This window comes from Rhamphochromis sp. 'chilingali' (assembly GCF_963969265.1).
Source record: "Rhamphochromis sp. 'chilingali' genome assembly, chromosome: 14".
Classification (NCBI taxonomy): Eukaryota; Metazoa; Chordata; class Actinopteri; order Cichliformes; family Cichlidae; genus Rhamphochromis; species Rhamphochromis sp. 'chilingali'.
This window is the reverse complement of record NC_137941.1, coordinates 15,140,960-15,153,936: the sequence shown is the minus strand read 5'-3', so window position 1 is coordinate 15,153,936 and position 12,977 is coordinate 15,140,960. Positions and strand designations below refer to the sequence as shown.

At 37.0% G+C, this 12,977-nt stretch overlaps 1 protein-coding gene across 2 annotated transcripts in view; it reads right to left on the bottom strand.

Moving 5' to 3' along the window:
- LOC308409728 (glycerol-3-phosphate dehydrogenase, mitochondrial-like) overlaps positions 1–11,988 on the bottom strand; it is a 103,036-nt gene extending 91,048 nt beyond the window's left edge. The window contains exons 1-3 of one of the 2 annotated variants that reach the window (XM_080902677.1): positions 11,818–11,988; positions 11,403–11,450; positions 8,213–8,289 (exon numbers count right to left, since the gene is read on the bottom strand). The gene's annotated coding sequence lies outside the window, so the exon portion shown is untranslated. The remainder of the gene's footprint in view (positions 1–8,212; positions 8,290–11,402; positions 11,451–11,817) is intronic. The other variant, XR_013974057.1, reaches the window with a different exon arrangement.
- Between the last annotated feature and the right edge of the window lie 989 nt (positions 11,989–12,977).

The window sequence follows — 12,977 nt, the reverse complement described above, 5'->3', positions numbered from 1 at the left end:
TTTCATACTATCTGATTTCAAAAATCACCAAATATCGGTATCAGTATCGGTCGTAAAAATTCTGTATCAACTGGGCTCTAGAGGACGTGGCACTATATGGCATTACATTTAACCAAAAAAAGCATAACAGGCAGAAGGCTAAGCTTTGTGTCAAACATTAATTTTTTGATAAAAGACTCAGGGTAGAATATTTATGAGTTTTCTTGGGTGATTTTATTTTAAGCTATTTATGTTTCATTTCTTTTATGATGACATTCAAGTGTTTAGTGAGCCATTGTAAACCTTTATAAAGCCACTTTTTTGCAGGAATAGTAACAATAATAATAATAATAATAACAGTATTGTGACACACTGAAACTGCCAGAACCTTAAAAAATTACTGTGATGTCAATTTCTGCCCAGCACTAATGCACAGCACACTGCAAGTGAAGTATAGCGGTGAAAGCCCATGAAGTTTTTAACTGTTAGCTGATGCTGCCTTGAGGACTTGATCAATCCTGCTTAATGAAAATAGCCATGACTCTCTAAGGGATTTATTAAATAAGTGAAAATGCAAACAAGGTAATATTTTTAGAGAACTGGAAGTGACAATATAACGAAAGTAATTATAACAGTATATGAAAAATGCAGCGAGAGGCTGCTGTGTGTAAATAAATTAGAATCAAGAGTAAATAGAAACATCACAAGCACAGACACACTTATAAACTATGCTACAACTAAATTGCTTCCACACTCCATGGGCTCAATATGCGATTTAAAAGAACCTAGCGGTGGCAATATTCCTCTGATATGGTGTTTAGTTTTAATAGGAACCCTCAGCTCAAATATGAGCTGACAAACACAGCAAGACAAACACAGTCTCTCTCCGGCAATGAAATATACACTATCAAATAGACCTGTACCTTTTTGAATCCGCCGTGTGGGTGAAACTAAAGCGCAGAACAAACAGCATTCTGATATGGCTTTGAGGGTGATAACAGCGTCTGACAGGGTGGAGAGAGCAGCCTTTGGGCTCGGTGCGAAAACACAACCTGTGATTGACATGATTCCCTGGCCTTAGAGAAGTTTACCTTTTAATAAGGGCTCAGAGAGGCCCTCTCAACAGCCTAGGCTCTCACCGACAGCAAGGGACGTTTGGGGAGGTGTATGTGCATATGTATTTATGTGTGTTAGGCTTATTTGTGTGCATGTGTATCGACCCACATGTGTATCTGTGCCCACTTGTAGCAGATTTCAATCAAGGATTTCAGCCATGCCCAAATATCCCTTCTCTTTTGGGCTGAGTTGTTTGAAGAAAATGAGTGGATTCAGGATCAAGAGCCTTTCTGGAGGAATTTAAGTCTGTTTGAGGATTATGACTTCTTCATCCTGTACAAAGCCTGCAGAGACAGCTATATGCTAGCCCTTGGTGGCCGGGCTTAGCAATGCATTCCAGACTGCGATATAGAAGAGATAAAACCCAGGAAAGACATCACGGCGTTGGGCACAGATCTGCAAAATAAACAGGGAAATCTGAACCTTTCCAATTTTCATGTTGAATAATTCTTTCATGGTCTTAGAATATGCATGCTTAAAAATGTTACAGATGTGCTGTAATAGGAGGATATGTGGGAGGGTGAAGAAAGTTTTTCCTAGTAACCTCAAATAATACTGATGAAAACACTGCTCTTTAGCTGATAAACATAATTGCAAGCCCGCTTACTGCCTTTGTGAAATCCTGCAAACATTTCTCTGTACTTCTGACTCATGATTTCCTCTTCATGCCGGGGCTTGTTTCTTTGAACTCATCAAACTGCTGCAAAAGCCACACCTCTTTTCCTCTGACTTATAATTACAATTATCACGCCAACACATCCCCTGCCAGCTCTGCTCAGCATCTTCAGGTTTCAGCCAGGCTTCCTGCAGCATTGACAACATGCCGGATCTATTTCTGAGAGATGCCACAACTAACCTAGCCTCCAGTGAAAGCCACAGTGACTGTGAGGGCCACCTCGCATAAACTTCAGCTGATGAGAAAATAATGTCTGCACCGCGGCCAGCTACTTCTGGATCATCTCTGGAGCGAGCGCTGCTCAAATCTGTCATTATTTACCCTGTTTACAGCATAACCTGAAAGCAAAACAAGAAATCAATAGAAAATGGGGACAAATTACTGTAAGCATCAATATTTAAGACAGCTGAGATAAAGGGCTCTGAGCTGGTAATAGATTCTTTCCATTTACCATAAGCTTATTGAGAAGAGGGTTTGTCAATTGCTGATAAGCCCATTAGTTAGTTGTTGATAAAACAATTTAGTATCATTAAAGCTCTAAATATAACAAATAGAGCTTGTTAAAAGATAAGATTAATATCTAGCAATCATGTTGCCTCTCTTTTCTGGTGCATTTCTTTATTTTGACATAAACTTCAATGTAATTGTGTAGCTCATAATGAGAATTTACAGCAACATTATGCAGCAAAATCCAGTGAGTACGGTTGTTATGCATGAAATGATCCAACTTCTGATACCAAGTTGCCTCAGACTCTGACATTACAGAACAGAACGTTGATCTTGCCTGTCTACCAAGAATAATGAATATTACCACTAACTATTAGAATGTTAATACCATTATAAAGTATATTATTAATACATCGCACACCCAAATGTCCCAAGTACTTAAACAGATTAAGAACTGTAAGCTTAATTTTCCTTATAAATCCTACTAACTTGAATTATTTGAGTTCCTGGGACATTTTCTTCCTATTTAAGATGTAACTGATTGACTAAGCAAAAGATACGTTTTGTTGTTATGTGGACTGTGTAAGGAAAGTTTTTGCATTAGTAAAATATTATGTATGTTTTTCAAACCACGTTGTTGTACGTTTCTTCCATTATGTTTTCTTTTTATTTACTCAGGCTGTGTTTTAGTACCTTAGTGTTGGATTAGAGAAGCAGTGGCACCATAGGTGGAGTGACACCCCTTTGCTGGTATCTACACAGAGAAAATTATTTCTGATCAGAGAAATTCCATGCATGACAAAAACAATATCAGGACATTGATTTTACTCGCGCTACAGTCCTTTTGTGTGTTTGTGTACCTTTAATCCCATGGGGTATGACAAAAATGATCATAAGTAAAAATTAAAATGCAGCATGTAATCCAAGTACAGTTTACAGTGATTTTGAGAGTAAACATGCTTTATTCAGCAATAAAAGACACATAATAGAACACACACATAGACAGCTAAAACCTCCTAACAGTATGTGAATCTCAAGAGTGCTTTGCTTTGTTGTGAAGGTTACCTGACTTTGCTTTACCCCAGAGCAAAGAGACTCAACTCGCTTCACTCTTACATCTTTTGTTCTTGATCAAGTTTACTAAACCCCGTACAAAATGCAGCCAAACGCACGAAGCAAAGCGATCATCCCGGGCAAAGGAAGCTATGAACGAGCAGGAAAGAGGAAGTAGCATCTCCAACAGACAGTCGCAGCAGGGCACGGACTAACTATAGCCACATCAATGACTAACTCTCACAGCAAGGACACCTCCCTTCACTTTGAAAAGAAAATAAATTAAACAACAAAGGGGGACACTGACATTCACAGCCTTTCAGTTTTATTGCACCAAATAACTACTCGTCATACTTCCAGCACAGGATCATTGTTAAGTTCAGTCCATAAAAACAACACGAAGAAGAAGAAAAAAACATTTTGAGAACAAGAAGTTTTCTTCCCAGCTGGAATGATGATTGCTTTATGAATTTGTAGTTGATGTAGAAAAAGGTTCCCTCATCTCCTGGCCTAATATGGTCATTCCAACACAGGAGGACACCCATCTTTGTACTTCTTCATGCATTACACACACAATCAATAATGGAAAAATATACACTGTGAAAGGCCTTAGTTGCACTGCCTACAAGCGGCATTGATTAATGATTTTGTGCCAGTTATGACAGCAAGGTGCATGCAGTGAAGAGAGTGGAAGGCCTTTTTAATAGTGCAAGGAGAGAATTAAATCAAACCCAGGAGGGCCTCCACTGGAAAGGAGAGATGCTGCATCTCTCTGCTCTAAATCACAGCTCTACTTAAGCCCAGCCTTCTCTTTCCCCATTTTTCTACATTATCAAAGGAAACCTGTCACTGCTGTCTATGGTAAAGTTTACAAATCATGATTTATCAGAGAGAGGATCTCTAAACACCTGTGTGAGAAAATAAGCATCCCCTGCATTATTATTTATAGGCCAAAAAGTTTGTTTAGTCTTCCTTTGACTCGAGAAAGCGTTTCAAAACTTTGAAATCCAAGTTTTGAAAAATGCATTTAAAAAGCATTTGATTCCATTTGCGTACCTGCATATGTCATGTCCAAACAACGTCTCAAGTCGTTAAGTCGTCAGTGCAAAAACAAGCAAAATGCAGCTTGATATTATCCCAGAGTTGGCTAAGTTAAATTTAAAATTCCGCAAAAACAAATTAATAAATAAATAAAATACACTAGGAAGAGAAACATGTTTAGCAGATTTATAACCTCTATTTTCTTTTCAAAAGGCTGGAGATTCTCAAATAGCCATGAGTCTTTATTTCTAACAACATAAGGGAATCCTAAGGATCCTCCTAGGTCTGCTGCTAGAGATGCAAACATCACACTTAAAACCTGCAATCCATACATTTAGCTCAGACATCTCTAGAAAAACAACATTTTAAATACACAGTACATTCTGAAATAGTCCATTACTTATTTTTAAACCTTTATGTCTTGAGAGCCCTAAACCACAACCCAGTTTTGAGACACTTTGTGCAGTGCAAACCGACAAAGCCGCAGAAGCTGGGGAGAGAAAATCCTTCTTACTGGCCACCAAGGCCAGTCGCTACCAGAATACTCCAGAAAAAAGCAGCAGCCCGAAAGCCATATAAAGAGAAGAGACGAACCCAGGGTGATGAGCACTCACTCTGTCTTCTCTTTGTTCCTAATACAGAACTTTCTCCAGGCATGAGCTTTCTGAGTAAGATATATACGACAGAATAACCACAGTGCTTTGTTTGTATAGAAAATACATTAGGATAAGACTGCTGCAAAAGTTTGAAAATGCCATTGGGGATTAGTGTGTAAATACACATTGTTGATGGGAAACTGATGTCATTAGAAAAAAAGATATATATATATTATTTTAACAAAGACTGTAATTAAATAGAAAACACACATTCTACACATGTGCACTTAAAAGGAAGCAGATGTAACACAAACACTGAATATGAACATTTTTTTTCCTTTTCTATTATTTTGTTCCATTAATATTTCAGTTTAATAATTAATAATATTTTTTTCATATCAATGCCTAAGAGTGTGATGTGAGCTGATTTGTGTTGTTAGGTTAATGGCCTGTGCATTTCAAATGTTTCACAGTAACATTTGAAGACAACTGGTAAAAGTGTCCACTGACTACAAATGAACAGAGCTTTAAATCCACCACACTTCCTAATGTAAAACAATTTCTTTTAAATTTAAATGGGGGTTTTTATAACCATAACCAAAGCAAATATCAGTTAAATAATAATTTCATAATTTCCCAAACTTTAAACACTGACCAGGCCTGAAGGTTAAAGAAATCACAAACTCTTTTACTATTTAAAAAATGTTAAAATATTTATACGAGAAAAAACAAAAAAACGAGGGCTTTGGGAAGGGGAAAAAAGCAAACAAGAAAACCGTTGCTCTAAGGGAAGTCCAGGCTGTAAATGTGCACAATATTCCACATTATATACATGTCATTTCAGAGTGCGCTCCAAGTGACGCAGTGTCAAATCTGTGTGACAGATTTAGGTGAACGCTGGTGAAGGGAGCTCTGCGTGGGGAGAGCGGCTTAGGGCTGACTCAAGCAGCCAGTACAAGATCTCCAGCAGGCAGAAAGGAGCCCTTCTCAGTGCGGAGCAGATGCCTGTCCAGCCCACCAACACCGAGTGCCAAGCAATAACCTGACACCATTGCCATCTTCTGACTATATTCACACATGACTCTTGGTATATACTGCGTATGGCGAAACACTGACAAGAAAAGAAAATGCAAAGGAAAATTTAAAGCTGCTTCAAAAGGCTAAAGTCGAGTGTTCTATAGATAAAACCAATATTAGGAGTTTTTTTATTTTAGTAAGACTGAATTGGTTCAAAAAGTTCATGCTTTTCATGATATATACAGAGATGTGAACTAAGACACAGAGCCAGTATGTTGATTTATAATGTAATGTCTCCCTCTTTAGGTGGATATTGTGTGAGTCTTTCAAGAGTCCAAAACAAGAGGATTTGATTTTGACTGAGGACTACTTTTGTCTTTTTTTTTTATAAATAAAAATAAATCTGTGTTTGTGTATTTTTTTTTCTTCACATAATGTTTTGTGTTTATGTGCAGTGAAACTTGAATTTAAAAAAGTACCTGTGGACATTTTAATTGAACTATGATGAGATTTAACAGTTTATTTTGAGGTAGAAAGCAGTTGTTTACGCTGAAGTTTAGATGTAATAGTGCTCTGAGAGTAGGATGCTGGGAAATCTGGGCGCTTCCTGACATCTAGTGGACAAAACCGAGACTTCGCCCATGCTAGTACAAGGCAGCTGCACTATAAATGCAATTTTAAAGAGTACATTTTTCATTAACAGTGCATATCTAGCCAACATATTCTGGCAGCTTGCAGATACCATTTAGGAGTTGTGGGGTTTTGTTTTCTTTTGTTTTAAAAGCTTAAATGTTTAAATTCCATTCAGGCATATTCATCACAATAGTAGTAGAGCCTACAGTATTCTTAGTACTTATTATTTTTTTAATACATTATGAATCTTCTTCTGAATCTATCACATTCACCTTTATCATACATTATAGGTACAAAGATAATAATAATCTAGGAAGACAAATGAACCCAGGGTAAATACACATATGTAGAAATATGAGATACAGGAGATTGTTTTCCAGCAATAAAAATCTTTTTGCATTTGAAAAACATGGTGGTGAGAGCCTGTTCTCCTGTATCCACATGGGCCAGAACAGCTCGCAGTTATTGACTAACAGTAAATTGTGATTAAACTAAGAAACTTTGAAGGAAAATGTCAGAAATCTGCATAATAACAAATCGTTCTATCAAAGAATGGTCAGAGCTAATGTTTTGGAATCGCCAACTTATAATTCAAACTAGGGCTGGGCCATATCATACCGTTCACGGTAATACCAGTATAATGTTAGGCAATGATAAGAACATGAAATATCGCGATAGAATATGGGTAAACACGCATGCGCAGTGCCTTTGTTTTCATACGCACATGGCGGAAAAAGCATGGCGGCGACGGAGAATGAGGAGGGCGAAAGCGGATCGTTGAATGAAACGGATGACCAAAGTTTAACCAAAAGGTATTTCCAGTGGAAATTGGCCGACATATCCAAATTCCACTGGAAATACCTTTTGGTTAAACTGTCAGCAAGGAATTTGCATTTGCACTGTTAATTTTTTTATATACCTGTTTAAGTGAAAATACATTGATGGGGTTCTTTTGCACTAATAAAGTTGTGGAGTTGTAAAGTATTTTGTCTTGCGTCAATTATATCGTTATCGCAAACGTTCAAGTATATATCGTGATAAATATTTTTGGCCATATTTCCCTGCCCTAATTCAAACCCTAATGCACTACAAATGTCAAAGCGCCTCACAGAAATGTGAGAAAGCCAATCAGCAATTTTTTGAAGTTGGTCAAGGATCACTGTAGTGCTTTACTCAATGTAAACAAAAAATAGGCTCAGAGACCCAATCTGTAACCATCAAGCTACCATGGATAACAAAGGAAAGATTTGTACAACAATTACTTGCAGTTGCTCTGACAGTGAGTACTAAAGTCCCATTCACAGGCCTAGAGAATGATCAGTAACAAGAATGACGGCACTCACTAGCCATTGCTTGCAAAGAGGTATATGGTGCTGTACCGAAAATCTCATTGTATACACAAGCTGATAAAACTGCAGTTGGTTTGGTCACTAGCCTGTTGCTGCGGTCACCAGTAGCTTGTATAAATGACACTGACTTCCTGCAAACTGACACAAAACTTACCAAGCAGTACTGAAAACACAAAAGAAAAGGAGAATGTCCACCTTCAAAGTAAAGGTGAAACTTTTACTTTGAAAGCAAACATTCTCTGCTTCTGGTCAGTGTCAATTTCAAGAGTCACTACAGCTCATAAAGAAAATAGAATTTTTCTTACCAGAGGTTATCATGGGTACGGCCTTAATTGGTGGTTAATAGGCTCAGACTCCCCTGCCAAGAATGGATGGACGGATGCTGCAGGAATAAGTATAAACAGAAATGTATGATCTTAAAAGCCTGTCCATCTTTACCTACAATTAAAGTTTGTTAAAGACTCAGTTAATCAGTAAAGTTGTAGTTTTACAAACAACCTACCTTAAATGTTTCTTTACATTGTTCAAAATATATCATTCATCAAGCGTTCTATATTAAATTATTATGGGACAGGTTAAGGGTAATTTAACACCAATTTCACTTCATGCTGGCCAAATAATAATAATAATAATAATAACAATAATAATAACAAAATACTACTATTACTACTAATAATAATAAAAATAAAACCAGATGGTATATTTGAAACTATTAAACAGCCTGCTGCTTACATAAACCGCTGTCTAAACTGTTCTACATTTAGTATAACATCGCAGCTATTGGATACAAGATTATTTTATAACTAAAATTACTGTAGGGCTTCATTTTGGTTTGGGGTGTATTTCAGCCACAACACATGTAATTAACTCAACTAATAAAGCAGTCATTACCTCAATAATCAGTATCAATAATTAAAAATTGACAACAAAAAAAAAAGCCTTCACTCATACCATTAGGTCTAATAACTCTAAATTAAATGCAGCTGCAGAAGCTATATAAAATGTGTCATCTTGCAAATATTGAACGTTTTGTGAGTTTCATTTTGTACTTTTCTCCCCAAAGTCACCTTGACATTAGTCCTTCTCACTGAGACAGAGCAGCAACATTGGATAGATGGAAAGCAAAGAGGACAGAAATAGAAACTAACACAAAGAACTCATTTTGTTTCGTAAGTAAATGTAAATTAGTCTCACATTCTGCTTGTAAAAAAATGACTAAAAATGCCTAAAGGCCTACTTAAGATAAGCTAGCAGACTGTTAAATTAAGTTCAACTTAAAGCAGTCCAATTAGCCATTGGAGTTTGACCAGAATATTAAAGAAATTCAAATTAAAGTGTGGACAGGTAATGTTAATGAGCTAGAATGCGAATTATTTCTATTTTAATGTGGTTATTAAAGAAGACAGGTCCACACATAATCATCCATTCATGTTAATGCTTCTTTTGAACACCATCATTTAATGTTTTACTGTAATGACCTGGTCATTTTGGAATATTCTAGCAGCTTATGCACATGCAGAGACACACAAAAACACATGTGGGTACATCCTGGACAGGTTACCAGTCTATCACAGGGCTAACAGTAAATCATTTACTTTTTGTATGACTTTGTTTGGGTACTGACAGCACTGGTTAAAGCAAACAAAATATCCTAGCTTGGTTTGTTACCCTGTGAGTTGAAAGAAGCTTTTATTTAGACTTACTCGAAACCACAATCGTTTTGTTAACTACATCAATGTGGATTTGACCACAGACTATCGGTTTCCAAATTCTGGTCTCTAATGTAAAAGTTTGTATACCTCACCAACACGCCTAAACCTTCCATCAACTCTAAGGCAGTTTAAAGATGTGGTACTTCTTTCATTTAAAACATTAATTTTTCATAAAATGGAGTCCAGCCAAAAGTTACAATGCCAGCACAACATAATTGGGAAAGTAATGAAAGTGAATGTGATTTCTGAGAAGTGGCTAAAATTATTCTTCAGAAATGATTCACTGAAAAACTGTTAAATAATGAGTCAATCATTAGTGCTTTTCTTGAAAGATCCACTTAATTCTTACAAGTTTCTAAGGGCCACTTAGATATGCAACTTCACAGGATTAAAAAGCGTGTGCACCACCTCTTCAAAGAATGGTTCTGACACGTGTGGATAGCTGGGTGAACTTTAACTCCATCTGTTAACTGGAATTAGTTATAGCTGTTCTAGAGTCTGCTAGCCCTCTGTTAAATGGTGAAATGGACCTCTTCACTGCCATCGTGCTTGTGGTGCCTTTTGGAGCAATTTGGAGTCATTTTACAAATATCTGGCCTGCTGTTTGGTTTAAACTGTCCAAAAATTTTACTTGTGGAGAGTGAAAAATAAAAATAAAAATGAGGGACTTTTGCTAGCTGTCCTTGAATTTACTTCTACTACTACTTTCCAGCAACGGTGGCAAGAGTACAGACTTTTTTTTTTTACTTAATTAGAACTACAGATACCTGTGTTTAAAAATACTCAATTAAATACTGAACTATTGAAGCAACTTATTTACTTAAGTACAAAAAAAAAGTACAGGCTCTGAAATGTACTAACAGTAGGAAAGTAAAAAGTAGCTCTTTGAAGGACAGTTCTAATAACTTTTTGTAAAAAAGTAACTGAACTTGTGCTATAGTAATATAATATAAAACAATATTAGTACATGGAAAGGAAAATATTATTTCAATCTAAATTCTAATTCTCATGAAAGCTTCGATCTGTTATGTAGGACTCATATGGTGAAAGAGGTTTTTTTATTTTTAAAAACAGCTATTTTTTGTTGCCTGTGTTGTAAAGGGTGACTCTGCCTCCACAACTAAACAGGAAAGTTTGTACAGTCAGGGGCTACAGTTGGATGCCTCAGCATAGGGAAAAGAATCACAACTCACAGTAATTTCTAATGTGAGCTTCAACAGGTTTTCTTAGTGTACATGCTGTGATCAACTGACCTGCTGCTCGTTGTGGATTTACAAAGCTAATTTCAACAATATGTAAGCAGTTTCATGAGCCATCTTGACTGATATCCATCCCCTACACTGACACTATATTGTTTATACTATCTTTATGCTAGATAATACACAGTTGGTATAAAGTTGCAATTCAGTTAATTAATGGAAGCATCATCAGCGTAAATGCAAATTTATCTCTGCTACACTTGATGTAACTAAAATCCGACCTTCAGCACCACAGCCACTGTGTATCAATCCAACACAGAGCTTTACTCTGAATTCACCACAGTATTGCAAACTAACCTGGTTTTTTTTTTTTTTTGGAAAAAAAACTACCCAATGTTTTCATGCAACACTGAATAATAAAGTTAGTATAGTTTGTTTTGCAGGACTTTTGACAAAATAAACATACATAATTTATCAAAACACATGATATACAAATCAAATATATGAAAATTGAAAAAAGTCTGTAAAAATATTTAAAATTTTAATCTGCAGATTTAATTCACGTTTGACTGAGTAGCCCTTACCATTAAATACAACCCCTCTCTTCCTCTCCAGCTCTTTTCTTTCTGGCCCTGGGAAATACAGCAGCTGGAATTTTAGCTAGCAACACAATGTGCGAGAAACTGCACACAAACAGTTTGCTGGTGTTTCTTGAGCAGACAGAAACGTTACATTTGAAATTACAGTATCTCCTAATTTAAAACTCCCCTCATGCGTCCCCAATCTTCTGTAGAGCTAGCTAGATGCTAGTAGCACAAACACAACTTGGACACCTGCACTCCTTCCGGCCTCCTTTAACTGCCCTACGAATGATACTGTTGAACTTAAACTAACAACTCGGCTTTAAAAGGTAAGGAGTAGAAAGTACAGATATGTGTTTAAAAATGTAGGGAGTAAAAGTAAAGACTTGTCGGTAATGCTCAAGTAAAGTACAGATACCTGAAAAATCTACTTCGTTACCTCCCATCTCTGGAAGTATGACATTACTTCCGTTGTAAGTTTCTTCACTTCTCTAAAGGATGCAAATAGAAAAAAAAAAATTAAAATGAAAATTTTGCACCCTATAACGTGCTGATTTTAGTTTCTGTGTTCAGGATGGGGTCACCATTACTGTTCTGAAGGCAGGACTGTGATGCAGTTTTCTGCCTCGCCACTAGAGGGCACGGCCGTTTTGTGAGTAATGATTTGACTGGGATGAAAATGGTGTTCATGGAGGCAGTGTGAATCACAAGTTATGCTCGGGAGCAGTTTATGTGGGTTCAATGAGAGTGTGTGTCCATAAGACTGAACCACCCACACACATACCCACACCCACGCTAAATCTGCCATTAAAGAGCTGAACGATCATCCCCTGTCCTCGTTATTTTCTGGAGGGTCATAGTGGCACTTGACCTGTGCACACCCTGCGATCACCACCGTAGAACTGAACCTCATATCAGAAATCATCATAACAATTACACTGCCAACACAACTTTGCACGCTGACTCAAAAGTAACCTAAAATCCAGAATGATATTAAAGCTCCGTGATTACTGACCCCAGCCCAGCAGTCAGACCATGAACTTCAACAGGTAACGAAGGCAGTGATGAACAGTCACGTTTGTAGCATAGCCTCCATTTCCGCCTGTGCAGTGCATGTTTCTTTGGTGTGGCTGTCGCTTTAAAGTCTCGGTGGGCTGGTTTTAAACTTGGCTTTTTGTTGGCCGTTTTGTGTCCACACTAAAAACTACAGACAGCTATGTTCCCTCATTAGTCCTCAGCAGCAATTATGTGATCGGCATGACTGAGGAGGACACTGAGCAGATGCGCCTATGCAGGTCAGACTTTTGGTAGTACCCCATATATGTCTTTGGAACCAAAAAGAGGTAATTCATCAGAGGTATGTAAACCTACTGTCTTATAAAATTATTTTAACATTAAAAATACTAATTATTACTGTGCTGAATTTGTCTTGTCCTTTGAGAAACTTTGAAGATAATTTTGTCGACGTGGACAAACTAAGATAAATATCTCAAACTTCCCATCACATCATTAAGCTGTAAATGCAGTTTTTCATGTTAACATCCTTGAAAATCTAATTGAGAAACAGTGGTGGGGACT